The 15,529-nt window shown below is 45.4% G+C and overlaps 1 long non-coding RNA gene and 1 other non-coding gene across 2 annotated transcripts; both read right to left on the reverse strand.

Annotated features, from left to right (window-relative positions):
- Positions 1 to 3,182: 3,182 nt before the first annotated feature.
- LOC119961091 lies at positions 3,183 to 5,183 on the reverse strand. The gene is made up of 2 exons (XR_005459588.1): positions 5,129 to 5,183; positions 3,183 to 4,827 (listed from the first exon to the last, which is right to left on the reverse strand). It is a non-coding gene; the product is annotated as an uncharacterized LOC119961091 (long non-coding RNA).
- Positions 5,184 to 7,653: 2,470 nt separating this feature from the next.
- trnak-cuu lies at positions 7,654 to 7,726 on the reverse strand. Its single transcript has one exon. It is a non-coding gene; the product is annotated as a tRNA-Lys (tRNA).
- Between the last annotated feature and the right edge of the window lie 7,803 nt (positions 7,727 to 15,529).

A 15,529-nucleotide genomic window follows, 5' to 3' on the forward strand; every position in this document is an offset into this window, starting at 1 on the left:
GAGGGGGGGATCTTATAGAAACATTTAAAATTATGAAGGGAATAGATAGGATAGATGCGGGCAGGTTGTTTCCACTGGCGGGTGACAGCAGAACTAGGGGGCATAGCCTCAAAATAAGGGGAAGTAGATTTAGAACTGAGTTTAGGAGGAACTTCTTCACCCAAAGGGTTGTGAATCTATGGAATTCCTTGCCCAGTGAAGCAGTTGAGGCTCCTTCATTACATGTTTTTAAGGTAAAGATAGATAGTTTTTTGAAGAATAAAGGGATTAAGGGTTATGGTGTTCGGGCCGGAAAGTGGAGCTGAGTCCACAAAAGATCAGCCATGATCTAATTGAATGGTGGAGCAGGCTCGAGGGGCCAGATGGCCTACTCCTGCTCCTAGTTCTTATGTTCTTATGTATCTGACAGCTCATCAAAATTAGTTTTAATTTCTTTGAGACACATTTTGATTGAAAAGATCAAATGTCAAAATATCAGTTAGAGAAAATTTAGACTGTCACAAAGATGAATGAACTGTCCAATTAACCCCATTCACCATAACACTGCCAATTTACCCTCTGCAAGTGTTACTCTCTTTGAAAGTTACTGTAAATCTGCTTCCAGCAGCCTGTCAGTGTGAATTCCAGATCACATCACATCACTGTGTAAAAACAATTCTCCTCATCACCCCCTTGGGTTCTGTTGCCAAATATCTTAAATCTCTGTGACCTCTGGTTACAAAACCCTCCTGCTCTTGGGAAACAGTTTCTCCCCATCGACACAATCACAAATCCTTCCCCATTTTAAACACCTCTGTTAAATCTTCCCTTCACTTTCCCTGATCTCAGAGGGACAATCCCTGTTTCTCCTGCTCTGAGTCACAGGGACTCGAAACGTTAACTCTGTTTCTCTCAGTACCGATGCTGCCAGAATGGCTCAGTCTTTCCAACATTTACTGTTTTTCTCCCGCTTTTTCCTTCTTCAATCTATCACAAACACTTCATGATTTGAACACCTCATTGAATAGGAATATACAGAGATTGAGATACAGAGGAAAGGAGAGAGAGAGACTGAGAGAAGAACTGAGAGATTTAAAAAAAAGGAAAGTTGAGAAATAGAGGAAACAAGTAACACAGAAAGAATGATATAAAATATAAGGGAGCAGGTTATCAGTTCCCAGCTACAGAGAGCAGAGGGAACTCAGTGACTGATCACAGACACAGCCGCTTCTGTCCGGGAATGGAGACTCTGAACAGAAATAAGCGGGATGTGGAGATGCCGGCGTTGGACTGGGGTGAGCATAGTAAGAAGCCTTACAACACCAGGTTAAAGTCCAACAGGTTTGTTTCAAACACGAGCTTTCGGAACACTGCTCCTTTCTCAGCTGAATGAAGAGATATGTTCCAGAACATATATATAAACAAAGTCAGAGATGCCAGACAATGTTTGGAATACAAGCATTTGGACAGTTGGTAGGATTTTGCAAGTCCAGGCCAGATGGTGGGGGGTGGATGTAATGCGACATGAATCCAAGATCCCGGTTGAGGCCTTGGCTATAAGTTTCTGCTCGGCAATTCTGAGTTGTCGCGTGTCCTGAAGGCCACCTTGGAGAACGCTTACCCAGACATGAGAGGCTGAATGCCCTTGACTGCTGAAGTGTTCCCGACTGGATCTTGGATTCATGTCGCATTACATTCACCCCCCACGATCTGGCCTGGACTTTCAAAATCCTACCAACTGTCCTGGTTTGAGAAAATTCACATCTCTTTAACCTGGAATTACTCCTATCTCTGGATCTGTAAAGATTTGATTACCCGCAAATGCTCGCATTCCAAGCATTGTCTGGCATCTTTGACTTTGTCTATATGTATGTTCTGGAACATACCTCTCCATTCACCTGAGGAAGGAGCAGTGCTCCAAAAGCTCGAGTTTGAAACAAACCTGTTGGAATTTAACCTGGTGTTGTAAGACTTCTTACAGAAATAACCGGCTCATTTGTAAATGTCACCACAATGTGATCTGTGTGACTCTGCCCTGACTCTGTGGACAGATATAGGCCGCATTGACAGATGGTCCCCCCAGATTGTGGTCCCTGGATTTATTTTCTGCTCAGAAGTGAGATGTGCGGTTTGGAACCGGCAGCAGAGAAACAGGAAGTTGTGTTTCCTGAGAATGAAACAGCAGGCGTCAGTTTCATGTTATCACCGTGAACAGTCTTCCTGCCTGTGAGGGTGAACTCACTCTGACAGCATCAAGAACACCCACACAGATTGCTGCCGGTCTCTGCATTACATTCACTTCACTTCCCATTTTAAACATCAAAATATGAGGTTATTTAGATTTTTAACATATTCACTGAGTTGGAAGATGGACTGAGGATTATCACTGGGAGAAATAAGGGGACATTATACTAAATTACATTTTCCTCAAAGGGTTATTAGAAAATAGGAGATTAAAAGTGAGTCAGGGCCAATCAGAGAGAAAGTGGGAGATAGAGAAAGGATTGAGTCTCCATAAATGGGATGTTGGAGGAGAGGTTCAGTGTGTTCGGTGCTTCTTCAGAGAGAGAAATTAAGTGAGTTTAGGCGTTCTCTGAAATAGAAAGGTTAAAGGAGTGAATGTCTGAGAGAAAGATAGAGAGGTGGGAGGTATGTGAAATCAGTGAGTGTGATAGTGGAGAGAGGTTAAGTGAGAATCTGAGAGAGAAGAGAGATGTTCAGTGAATGAGACGGGAGAACAGGTTCACATACCCGAGGATCACTGAGAATGATCAGAATAAGGAGACCACTCAGAAAACAGCCAATAGGAATCTTCAGCTGAACACATCACTCATTCTTAAAGGGACAGTCGGGGCTCTGACACTGCTCAGCTCCCAGTTAAAGGGGCAGATACAGCTCCGATCTTTTCTCTGGTATGTTGATAATTGTTAAAGGCCCGTAGGGGTTAGGTTTATTTAAAAGGACAGAATGTGGGAAGCACACATCAATAAAACTGGGAATTCTTGGACACACACTGGAGCTCCTTCTTTATCCAGGAATGAAACTGTTGTCTAATTGTCACAGCAGTTAACAGCTGCTATTTTAACGCAGACTTAAACCAATCAATTTTAAGTAGGTTTCTATTCAATTAATTCATTGTGACTGTCACACACACATTTTCAGTCTGGAACCAGCTGTTTTACATTCAATCAAGACCACCACAGTTTTACACCAATCTTAGATTTAATAGCACATTTCAGGCATTTACCTTTGTTCTTCCTGACTCTAAACACAGTTGTAAAGGAGACTCTGAACCATGGAAGAGAGTGGTTGGGACACATTTCTTACATGCCTCAGGATTAACCACACAGCGACTTTGCTGTCAGTGAAGCGAGATGAGAAAGACCAACATGTCATTTGTCCCTCTCAGTGTGACCCTGAAGGACTGTGTCCAGGCTGATGTTCTGTTCCTGCCGTGTGATGCTCCCCAGATTGTCCCTTCTGAGCTCCAGACAGGTGATGTTAAACACTCAGGTGGGAAAGATAAAAATCTGCAACAACGTTTCAAACAAAGCTGATTTACTTCACATTTATTCAGAATAATAAACCTCATCAGCAGATTAAGACAGTCAGACTGAACATTATTCAGTGTCCAGGACATGACTAACAGCATCAATAAGGGTATAATCTAAACCTTGTAGTCGCTTGTGAACTCGCTGGTGTGTTAGCAGGTGGATGACTGAGTAAATCCCTTCCCACAGACATTACAGGTGAATGGCCTTTCCCCAGTGTGAATGCGATGGTGTTTCAGAAGATAAGATTATTGAGAAAATTCCTTCCACATATGGAGCAGGTAAACGGCCTCTCCCCAGTGTGAACTCTCTGGTGTGTGAGCAGGTTAGATGACTGACAATCTCTTCCCAGATACTGTGCAGGTGAACGGCCTTTCCCCAGTGTGAACTCGCTGGTGATTCAACAGGTTGGATGAACGAGTGAATCCCTTCCCACATACTGAGCAAGTGAACTGTCTCTGCTCACTGTGAACCTGCTGATATGTCAGAAGCTTGTATGAACGTGTGAATCCTTTCCCACTTTCAGTGCAGGTCAATGGCCTGTCCCCTGTATGAAGTTGCTGGTGTATCAGAAGTTTGGATGTATTAATGAATCCCTTTCCACAGTCAGAGCAGGTGAACGGTCTATCCCCTGTATGAAGTTGCTGGTGGTTCAGTAGGGCAGAAGGACGGCTGAATCCTTTCCCACCCACAGAGCAGGCGAACGATCTCTCCCCAGTGTGAATACATTGATGTGTCAGCAGATCCTTTTTACATTTAAAACTCTTCTCAGTCAGGAAATGTAAATGGTCTCTTATCAGTGTGAACAAGTTGGTGTGTCACAATGTGGGATGACCGAATGAATTCCTTCCCACACAGAGGGCAGGTGAATGGACTCTCCTCAGTGTAAACTCGCTGGTGTGTCAGAAGGTTGTACGAATGGGTGAATCCCTTCCCACAGCCCGCACATATCCATGGTTTCTCCATGGTGAGGGTGTCCTCATGTCTCTCCCGGCTGAAGCATTGTCCACACACAAAACATGCGTATAATTTCTTCGTGCAGTGAATGGTGCATTACTTTTTGTTGAGGCTGTGCAACTGGTTAAAGCTCTCTCCACAGTTAGTTCATTGGAACACTCTCACTTGGGTGTGTGCGCATCGGTGCTTTTGCAGTCACACTGCTGAAGCAGAACAAACATTTCTCCTTCCAAATTCAAAGACTGATGATATTCAGCTGCTGATGAATCAAGTGGCTGTCAGATTTCAATGTGATATTTGGTTTGGGTTTTCTGTCGGCCAATCCTTCACATCCAATATCCTGTAAAAGGAGTTTACAAAAACCATCACTGTCAGTCCAGGATATAAATTCTGAAGAGACAATTCTAGTTTCTCTGGAACATTTTTTCCTCTCTTGTTCCCCCAAAGCTGTAAATCCCCGTCCCACACACTCCCCCTCCTCCCTGGGCTGAAATGCAAACCCATCTCACCATCTGCACCATTTCTTTCCTCCACTCCCAGTTTTCTCCCTCCCTCTCCTCTGCCTGGGTTCAGTTCTCCAGCTCCTGTCTGCAGACTGACAATAAAACCAATGGGTCTTATTGGGGGGTTTGGGTTCTCACCATTGTCCCCGCTCGCGGCGGCTCTCATTCAGCCTCTGGGAGCACTGCGACTGCGCTCAGCCCGGAGCAGCACCGCGCATGCTCCGCACAGAGAGACGACTTCCGGGGGTGGGGCATTCTGACGCCTGCGCGTTCCGGCTTCTGTGCTGGAGATAGGGCGTATTCATCCGCGCCTGGCATTCCGGGTAAGTCTCATCCGCCATTATTCCATTACTTTGCTCAGGGTGAGTAATTGGTTCCGGCACTTTTGATACAGTTCGGTGTTTGTACCGAATGGGGCGGCCGCATCAGTGTTTTTCTCTCTGATCGGCCCCTGTTAACGACTGTCATCTGTTTAGGGGGCGATATGCAGCAGGGCGCATGCGCGGCCGTCCTGGACCCGGAAGCCGGAAGAGAGAATCTTGTGAATGTCTCTCCTGGGCTGAGAGTGAAAGGCGTTTGGAAATTCCTGTAGAAAGAGGAGGATTTACTGACGGGAACTTCAAACCAAACATCACATCATCATCTGACTGAGTCACTCGATTCATCAGGACCTGAATATCATTAGGAGGTAAAATGGTTTGTTCTGTCTGTGGACAAAGATTTCAGATATCAGAGTGACTGGGAAACTTTTAATGACCATTCTGGGTTAAATATGAGACTAATTACACCGATCACATTGGTAGCCATGATATGAGCACAGTAAGAAGTCTTACAACACCAGGTTAAAATCCAACATGTTTGTTTTGAATCCATAGCTTTCGGAGCTCGTTCCGAGGAAGACTGTATGTCAAAGCTTGCCTGTAGTTCCTTCCTCTTCTCCAACTTCGCTGGGCACCATCTTCTGCATAACTCCTATCTACCTCCAGCATCTCAGCTATTACCCTCTGCTGCTTCAACCTCTCCTCTTTATCCACCCTAGCCTTAAACGTGATCACCTCACCACCGCTTTTAGAGCCTCCCAGACAACTGCCTTCAACACCTCATGAATTGGGTGCTCTAAATGTACTTTTTCTTTAATTAAAAAAATCCAAAAGCCATCACTGTCAGTCCAGGATAGAAATTCTGAACAGACAATTCTAGTTTCTCTTGAACTTTTTCCTGGTCCCACACACACTCCCTTCTCCCTGGGCTGAAATCCAAACCCATCTCACTATCTGCACCATTTCTTTCCTCCGCTCTCAGTTTTCTTCCTCCCTCTCCTCTGCCTGGGCATCCAGCTGGTGTTTATGAATCCTCCCCGCCCACCTGCCAGAGTTTCCTTCCTTCCCAGAGATCTGAGTCCTCATTGATGATTTGAGCCCAAACTGGAACCACGCTAAATTGTCTCTTAATTGGGAGAATTTTTTAAAATTCAGGTTTGCAGCTCCACAAGGTGTTTCGAACTCCTCCCACCCATCTCCTTAACAGGATGACGCATTTATTTGTCTGACTAAAAGAATGGTCTCTGATGGCCCAGCGGTTAGCACTGCTGCCTCACGCACTCAGGACCTGGGTTTGATCCCAGCCCCGTATCACTGTCCGTGTGGTGTTAGCACGTTCTCCTGTGTCTGCATGGGTCTCAGCTCCACAACCCAAAGATGTGCAGTGTAGGTGGTTTTGCCAAGCTAAATTACACTTTAATTGGAAAAAAATAATTGGTTACTCTGAATTTATTTTTAAAAATGATTGTCTCTTTCCTAATTGTCATAATTAAAGGGGTGGGTTTCCCAGGAGATGGCTGACGTTTCAGGGGACATTAAATTAATAATGGACAGAGACTTCCGGTGGCGGCTATGAAGGAGTAAGTCGCACATTTGGTGGCTCCCTCTCTTGTCCGACTTTTGGACCTTTTCCCCCGATTTTCTACCGGACTCGAATTGTAAAGCGGATGTTAGTGGCAATTGTTTGCTGAATTCCCACTTTGGTGCTTGGAGAGAAAGACTAAAAGTGCTCTTAGGGGCAGAAACAATAAGACAGAAAAGGCTTGGGCTGCAGCTGCAACAGGAGACAGCATGGCAGAGGTTCGGACCTCTGCATTGCTGACCCAGCAGTCTATGGAGCAGCTGATGCAAGTCATTCAGGAAGGCTTTGCTACGCAGAAATGAGACTGCTTGGACCCGATAAGAAAGAGAAGAAAGAAAATTGCTTATTGTCACAAGTAGGCTTCAAATGAAATGAAAATCACTTATTGTCACGAGTAAGCTTCAAATGAAGTTACTGTGAAAAGCCCCTATAAGTTTAGAATAATCTTTATCATTGTCACAAGTAGGCTTACATTAACACTGCAATGAAGTTACTCTGAAAATCCCCTGGTCACCACACTCCGGCACCTATTCGGGTACACAGAGGGAGAATTTAGAATGTCCAATTCACCGAACGAGCAAGTCTTTCGGGACTTGTGGGAGGAAACCCATACAAACACTGGGAGAACATGTAGACTCTGCGCAGACAGTGTCCCAAGTGGGAATTGAACTCCGGCACCCTGTTGCTGTGAGGCAACAGTGCTAGCCACTGTGCTACCGTAAACAGTTCAGCTCAATGTTCTCAGATTAAAGAAGCTGAAGCACCCAACGTGGGTCTTGAACCCACGGCCCTGGGATTAAGAGTCCCATGCTCTACCGACTGAGCTAGCCAGGCTGCTTTTCTTAATTTCATTTTGGTCTCCCTTCAGTCTTTTCTGTTCCAAAGAAAACAGCCCCAGTTTATCCAAACTTTCCCCAGAGCAAACATTGACAATTTCTGGCTGATGTTGTTAAATCCCCACTCTGCTCTCTCTGGTGCAATCTTCCTGTGCACAGGAATCTAGCTCTGGTCTAACTAGTCCTGTCCTGCCATTTATCATGTAATCCTTTGCCTTGTTTTCCCTCTAGCTTTCTTCCTCATTCCTCAAGTGTTAAATCATTTTTGTATCACAGGTAAACCTCTTCCTCATAGAACATAGAACGATACAGCGCAGTACAGGCCCTTCGGCCCTCGATGTTGCACCGACATGGGCAGTCAAAAACTAAAGGCCATCTAACCTACACTATGCCATTATCATCCATATGCTTATCCAATAAACTTTTAAATGCCCTCTATGTTGGCGAGTTCACTACTGTTGCAGGTAGGGCATTCCACGGCCTCACCACTGTTTGCATAAAAAAACCTACCTCTGTCCTATATCTATTACCCCTCAATTTAAGGCTATGTCCCCTCATGCTAGCCACCTCCATCCGTGGGAGAAGGCTCTCACTGTCCACCCTATCTAACCCTCTGATCATTTTGTATGCCTCTATTAAGTCACCTCTTAACCTTCTTCTCTCTAACGAAAACAACCTCAAGTCCATCAGCCTTTCCTCATAAGATTTTCCCTCCATACCAGGCAACATCCTGGTAAATCTCCTCTGCACCCGTTCCAAAGCTTCCACGTCCTTCCTATAATGAGGCGACCAGAACTGTACGCAATACTCCAAATGCGGCGGTACCAGAGTTTTGTACAGCTGCAACATAACCTCATGGCTCCGGAACTCTCACTGCGGCTGCGCTCAGCCAGGAGTAGCACCGCGCATGCTCCGAACAGAGAGGCTACTTCCGGGAGCGGGGCATTGTGACGCCTGCGCGTTCTGGCTCATGTGACGAAGATAGGGCATATTCATCCGCGCCCGCATTCTTGGATGCCGTATCCGCCATTATTCCATTACATTCCTCAATGTGATAACTTGGTTCCGGCACTTCTGATACAGTTCGGTGTTTGTACCGAATGTGGCGGATGCATCGGTGTTTTTCTCTCTGATCGGCCCCTGTTAACGGCTGTCATCTGTTTAGGGGGTGATATGCCGCAGAGCACATGCGCAGCCGCCATCTTTCTCAGCTGAATGTGCAGCAGGGCGCATGCGCGGCCGTCCTGGACCCGGAAGCCGGAAGAGAGAACCTTGTGAATTTCTCTCCTGGACTGAGAGTGAAATTCCTTTGGAAACTCTTCTAGAAAGAGGAGGATTTACTGACGGGAACTTTAAACCAAACATCACATCATCCTCTGACTGAGTTACTCGATTCATCAGCCCCTGAGTATCATTGGGAGGTAAAGTGGTTTGTCTGTTCTGTCTGAGCACAAAGATTTCAGATATCAGAGTGACTGGGAAACTTTTAATGACCATTCCAGGTTAAATTTGAGACTAATTACACCGATCACATTGGGGAAGTTAAATAATTTGTTGTTGCACTCTTATGTATGCAGGTAAATTTGAAAATTAGCATACTTGGCAGCTAAACTGGGCAAACTGCTGACCTTGTCAGTAGTGAGAGTTACTGTCCGGCATTTTATTAAAGTTTGTTGTTCCTGTTGCATTTCATTCAGCTCATCGTGGCTGCAAAGTAGGTATTCAGCGTAATCTCAATTTCCAGATTGTGAGGGCAGCACATAACATTGAGGACAGCACAATCGCTTCACAGCTCCAGAGTCCCAAGTTCGATTCCGGCTTGGGTCACTGTCTGTGTGGAGTCTGCACATCCTCCCCATGTGTGCGTGGGTTTCCTCCGGGTGCTCCGGTTTCCTCCCACAGTCCAAAGATGTGCAGGTTAGGTGGATTGGCCATGATAAATTGCCCTTCGTGTCCAATATTGCCCTTAGTGTTGGGTGGGGTTACTGGGTTATGGGGATAGGGTGGAGGTGTTGACCTTGGGTAGGGTGCTCTTTCCAAGAGCCGGTGCAGACTCGATGGGCCGAATGGCCTCCTTCTGCACTGTACATTCTATGATTCTATGATTTAGATCCCTCAGAGCACACAACAAACTGAACCCAACAGAAAGGTTTGTCTCTTTGCGAATTCTATCCTGCATTGACAGTGATGACTTTTGTAACATGAGAGATTACAGCTCTCAGGAAAGATTAAATGGAGTGGGGCCTTTTTTCTATCGACAACAACAAATTAAGCAGTGACCTGCTATAAATCTTTTAAATTATCAGTAGTTTGGAGAGGGGCGATGTGAGAGAGTGACCATCAATCAACAACAAGTCATAAATACAAGATAGTTACGAATAAATCCAAGGGGGCAATACGGACAAAATTATTTATCACAGGTTCAGAATGTGCAACTCATTACCATGGAACGGAGTTGAGGAAAGTGCTGAGATGTTTTCAAAAGGAAACGGGACAAGCACATGAGAGAAAATGGAATCGAAATTCAGCTGAAAGGCTGAGATTCGATCGGTGGGATAGTCGGAGATGTGTGCCGAGTATTGACAGCAGCAGAATCTGTGACAGAATGGCCTATTTGTGTTTTATATATTCACAGTATTCAATGTAATCTCCTTTTACAGAATATTTGCAGATGTAAACATCATGTCGAGATCTGACAGTCACTTGATTCATCAGGACCGGCCTTTCAACGTGGAAGGAGAAATGTTTGGCTGTTTTGTCTTTCGGAAACAATTTCAAAAATCACTGTGATTGGAAAAGCACCGAGATAGAGGCATCTAAGTAATTTTCCACAGTTAGCTGGAACTGTGCTTTAACCAATCACACAGCATGAAATTAAATTGCAGCATTTACATCAGGGAGACACCGTACTCTGGCTTCAACTGATGATCCAAGTTGGAGAGACATAAGGACATTCGCACCAAAGGAATCAAGAAGCAGCAATAGGACATTCAGCCCCGTGACTCTGTTCCGCCATTTAATAACATCACGGCTGATCTGATAGTGACCTCAAATCTGCATCCCACCTGCACCTGATAACCTGTCAATAACCATGAAGAAACCATGGAAATGTGGGGACTGTGGGATGGGATGCTACTACCCGTCTCAATTGGAAACGCATCGACGTATTCACACGGGGGAAAGGCCATTCACCTGCTCCGTGTGTGGGAAGGGATTCACTCAGTCATCACACCTCCTGAAACACCAACTTGTTCATACTGATCAGAGACCGTTTAAATGTGCTGACTGTGAGAAGAGCTTTAAAAGCAGAATGGATTTACTGACACATCAACGCACTCACACTGGGGAGAGGCCATTCACCTGCTCCGTGTGTGGCAAGGGATTCACTCAGTTATCAAACCTCCTGAGACACCAACTTGTTCATACTGATCAGAGACCTTTTAAATGTGCTGACTGTGAGAAGAGCTTTAAAAGTAAACTGAATCTGTGGAAACACCAGCGAGTTCACACTGAAACAGAATCATAGAATTTATAGTGCAGAAGGAGGACATTTGGCCCATCGAGTGCACCGGCCCTTGCAAGGAGCACCTTACTTAAGCCCATACCTCCTACATAACCCACAAACCACCTCACCTTTTTGGACACTAAGGGCAATTTAGCATGGCCAATCCATCTAACCTGCACATCTTTGGACTGGGGGGGGGGAACTGGAGCACCCGAAGGAAACGCACGCAGACACTGGGACATCGCGCAGACTCCACACAGACAGTGACCCAAGCCGGGAATCAAACCTGGGACCCTGGAGCTGTGAAGCAACAGTGCTAACCACTGTGCTACTGTGTCACCCAAACGTGGGAGCGGTACTTGGGAGAGGTTTTTCAATTGCTCCGTGGTGGGTGGAGATTCACTCAGTCAAACATAGAACAGTACAGCACAGAACAGGCCCTTCGGCCCTCGATGTTGTGCCGAGCAATGATCACCCTACTCAATCCCACGTATCCACTCTATACCCATAACCCAACAACCCCCCCCACAGTGTGGACAGTGTAACAATGCTGAGCAAGGCTAGGAGAGTGGGCAAAGAAGTGGCAGATGGAATACAATGTGGAAAAGTATGAGGTTATGGACTATCGAAGGAGGCACAGACTATTTCCTAAATGGGGAAATGCTGAGGAAATCGCAAGCACAAAGGGTGTCCTTGTTCAAGATTCTCTTCAGGTTAACGTGCAGGTTCAGTCAGCAATTAGGAAGGCAAATGCAATGTCTTCATATCGAGAGGGCTAGAATACAAGACCAAGGATGTAATTCTGAGGCTGTATAAGGCTCTGATCAGACCCCATTTGGAGTATTATGAGCAGTTTTGGTCCCCGTATCTAAGGAAGGATGTGTTGGCCTTGGAAAGGGTCCAGAGGAGGTTTACAAAAATGATCCCTGGAATGAAGAGCTTGTATGAGGAACGGTTGAGGACTTTGGGTCTGTACTCGTTGGAGTTCAGAAGGATATGGGGGGATTTTATTAAAAACTCCGGGATACTGCGAGGCCTGGGTAGAGTGGACAGGGAGAAGATGTTTCCACTTGTAGGAAAAACTAGAAGCAGATGACACAATCTCAGACTAAACAGGCGATCCTTTAAAACAGAGTAAGAAGTCTTACAACACCAGGTTAAAGTCCAACAGGTTTGTTTTGACTCACTAGCTTTAGGGGCACAGTTCCTTCCTCAGGTGATGAGGAGGAATTAAAACAGATGAGGAGGAATTTCTTCAGCCGGAGGGTGGTGAATCTGTGGAACTCTTTGCCAATGAATGACGTGGAGGCCAAATCACTGAGTATCTTTAAGATAGAGATAGATAGATTCTTGATCAATAAGGGGATCAGGGGTTATGGGGTGAAGGCAGGAGAATGGAGATGAGAAAATATCAGCCATGATTGAATGGCGGAGCAGATTTGATGGGCCGAGTGGCCTAATCCTGCTCCTATGTCTTATGATGTGAAGAAAAACATTCTGTGCTGCATGTGGGATCATCAATGCACTGCTCGAAAATGTGGTGGAGGCAGATTCAATTGATGCCTTGAAAAGAGAATTGGACAACTATCTGTCACTATAAGATCAGCCATGACCTTATTAAATGGTGGAGCAGACTGGGCTGAATAGCCAACTCCAGCTCCTTGCTCATCTGTTCGTATCTTTTGAGGAGAAAAATATCTGCAGAGTTCAAGGCCAATGACAGGGGATTGTGACTGTTGCAGAAAGTTGGCACAGATACAATTTGTTGAGTTCCTTTGTTTTGTGCTGTCACCTTTCTATGCCACTGTGTTATGAGGGAAATGCACTGCACAAATGCAAGAGAGGCAGATTGCTCCCTCGATATGGATTGGATTAGATTTGTTTATTGTCACGTGCACCGAGGTACAGTGGAAAGTATTATTCTGCGAGCAGCTCAAACAGATCATTTTGTGCATGAAAAGAAAGTAAACTAAAAAGAAAATACATAATAGGGCAACACAAGGTACACAATGTAAACATCTTCACAAAGGCATTGAGCGAAGCAGACAGGAGTGTAGTATTAATCAGATCAGTCCATAAGAGGGTTGTTTAGGAGTCTGGTAATAGCGGGGAAGAAGCTGTCTTGAATCTGATCGTCCGTGTTCTCAGACTTTTGTATCTCCTGCCCGATGGAAGAAGTTGGAAGAGTGAGTAAGCTGGGTGGGCGAGGTCTTTGATTATGCTGCCCGCTTTCCCCAGGCAGCTTGAGGTGTGGATAGAGTCAATGGATGGCAGGCAGGTTTGTGTGATGGACTGGGCTGTGTTCATTACTCTCTGAAATTTGTTGCGGTCTTGGGCCGAGCAGTTGCCATACCAGGCTGTGATGCAGCCAGATAGGATGCTTTCTATGGTGCATCTGGAAAAGTTGGGAAGAATCAGTGTGGACATGCCATGTTTCCTCAGTTTCCTGAGGAAGAATAGGCGCTGTTGTGCTTTCTTGGTGGTAGCATCGATGTGTGTGGACCAGGACAGATTTTTGGTGATGGAAACCCTGTGCCCCAGTGCAGGAGAGGCTGGTTGTTGGGCAGTGTGAGCTGAACATACATGGCTGGATAAAGACTAAGGCAGATGTCAAGACCCTTGGAGCAAAAACAGGTCTGGAGGGAGTGGGTCCAAAAACCTGGGGAGTTGTATTTTGCATGAATCCTGAGTGTGACCCAGTCACAATTATGAACAGTAAACAAACTTATCACTGGTTTGATGAGATGATTTACCGTGTCACAGGTGTTGTAAATACTGTACATACTGTAGATCAGCCTGCTTGCTGCCCATGTCTAAGTGATATCTTATCAGAATAATGTGCTTCTGTATTAAATAAAGTATCCAAACCTCTCATTGTGCTTCATGCCCAGCATCTTGCTAACTGTGGATCTTCTGCTTTGCTGACTGGGAAATAGAATCTTCCTGTTTACTAATTGCTCTCTATGGCGGCTGTGTTACCCAGAATCCCCCGGGCTGCAGGAAGTTCCCTATCAGTGAGTGTACGAGGCCAGTGCGCAGGTGCAGTGTGGGTGTGTGCTCTGAGCATGCTCAGTGTCAGTCATGGTGAGAGAGTGAGGAGGAGCTGGGTTGAACACAACAGTGAGCTGTACCCCTGTGAGACGGGCATCTCCCAGTCTCTGTTTGACTCTCCTCCAGATTCCTGTCATGGTCGAGTTGGACAAGGAACCCTCATAATTTGAGCTGGAAAAGGCCATTGATTGCTGAGCAAGCAGAAAGGTGCCTGGCAAGGATGGAATTCCAGCTGAACTGCTCACACACAGAAAGTCCCATCGACTGTCACACCTTCCTGCCCTCCCCTTTTGGACTGTGAGACTGGTCCATGGAACATGTGTGATGCAATAAAAACAGCAGTGACAGAGGAGACAGCATCAACTACAGGGACATCTCACTCCTTAGAGTCAGGGGAAGACCTTCACTTGGGTGATGTTTAATAGATTCATCTACTTGCAGACTGAATTTATCCAGAAGCAGAGTGCGGTTTCTGTGCTGACAGATCTACAGTGAACATGATCTTCTCCACACACCAGCTACAAGGGAATTGAACAATTGGGATTTGATCTAAAGTGTCAGTGCTGAGAAAGTGAAATGTTCTAATTACTGAGTGAAAGTAGACCTTTCAGTGTGAATCACAATTTACTGGGACAATTAGAAAAGGCACCAATCGTTTCAATCTCTGAAGATAAACTTCAGCCTTGAAGTTATGTTTCGGAGTTCACAAGCTGTGGGAAGCTTTGTGAATGTTTCCTCTTCCCTTTTGTAAACAAGCAAAGAAGTTAACCTTTTCCCCTGACAGCACGGCAACAATTTGAAAGAAAGACTTTGACTTTTAAAGATTTGGCTTCACCCCATTTGTTAGGATCGTATTTCCGGCCGTGGGAATCATCCTGGGTGGGATGGAAATTTGCTGGAACATTTTTTTTTATAATCATAGAACATAGAACGATACAGCGCAGTACAGGCCCTTCGGCCCTCGATGTTGCACCGACATGGAAAAAAAAAACTAAAGGCCATCTAACCTACACTATGCCCTTATCATCCATATGCTTATCCAATAAACTTTTAAATGCCCTCAATGTTGGCGAGTTCACTACTGTTGCAGGTAGGGCATTCCACGGCCTCACCACTCTTTGCGTAAAAAACCCACCTCTGACCTCTGTCCTATATCTATTACCCCTCAATTTAAGGCTATGTCCCCTCGTGCTAATCCTAATCTTTATTGTCATAAGTAGTCTTACATTAACACTGCAATGAAGT

The sequence above is a fragment of the Scyliorhinus canicula genome, unplaced genomic scaffold, assembly GCF_902713615.1.
Source record: "Scyliorhinus canicula unplaced genomic scaffold, sScyCan1.1, whole genome shotgun sequence".
In the NCBI taxonomy this organism is placed as follows: Eukaryota; Metazoa; Chordata; class Chondrichthyes; order Carcharhiniformes; family Scyliorhinidae; genus Scyliorhinus; species Scyliorhinus canicula.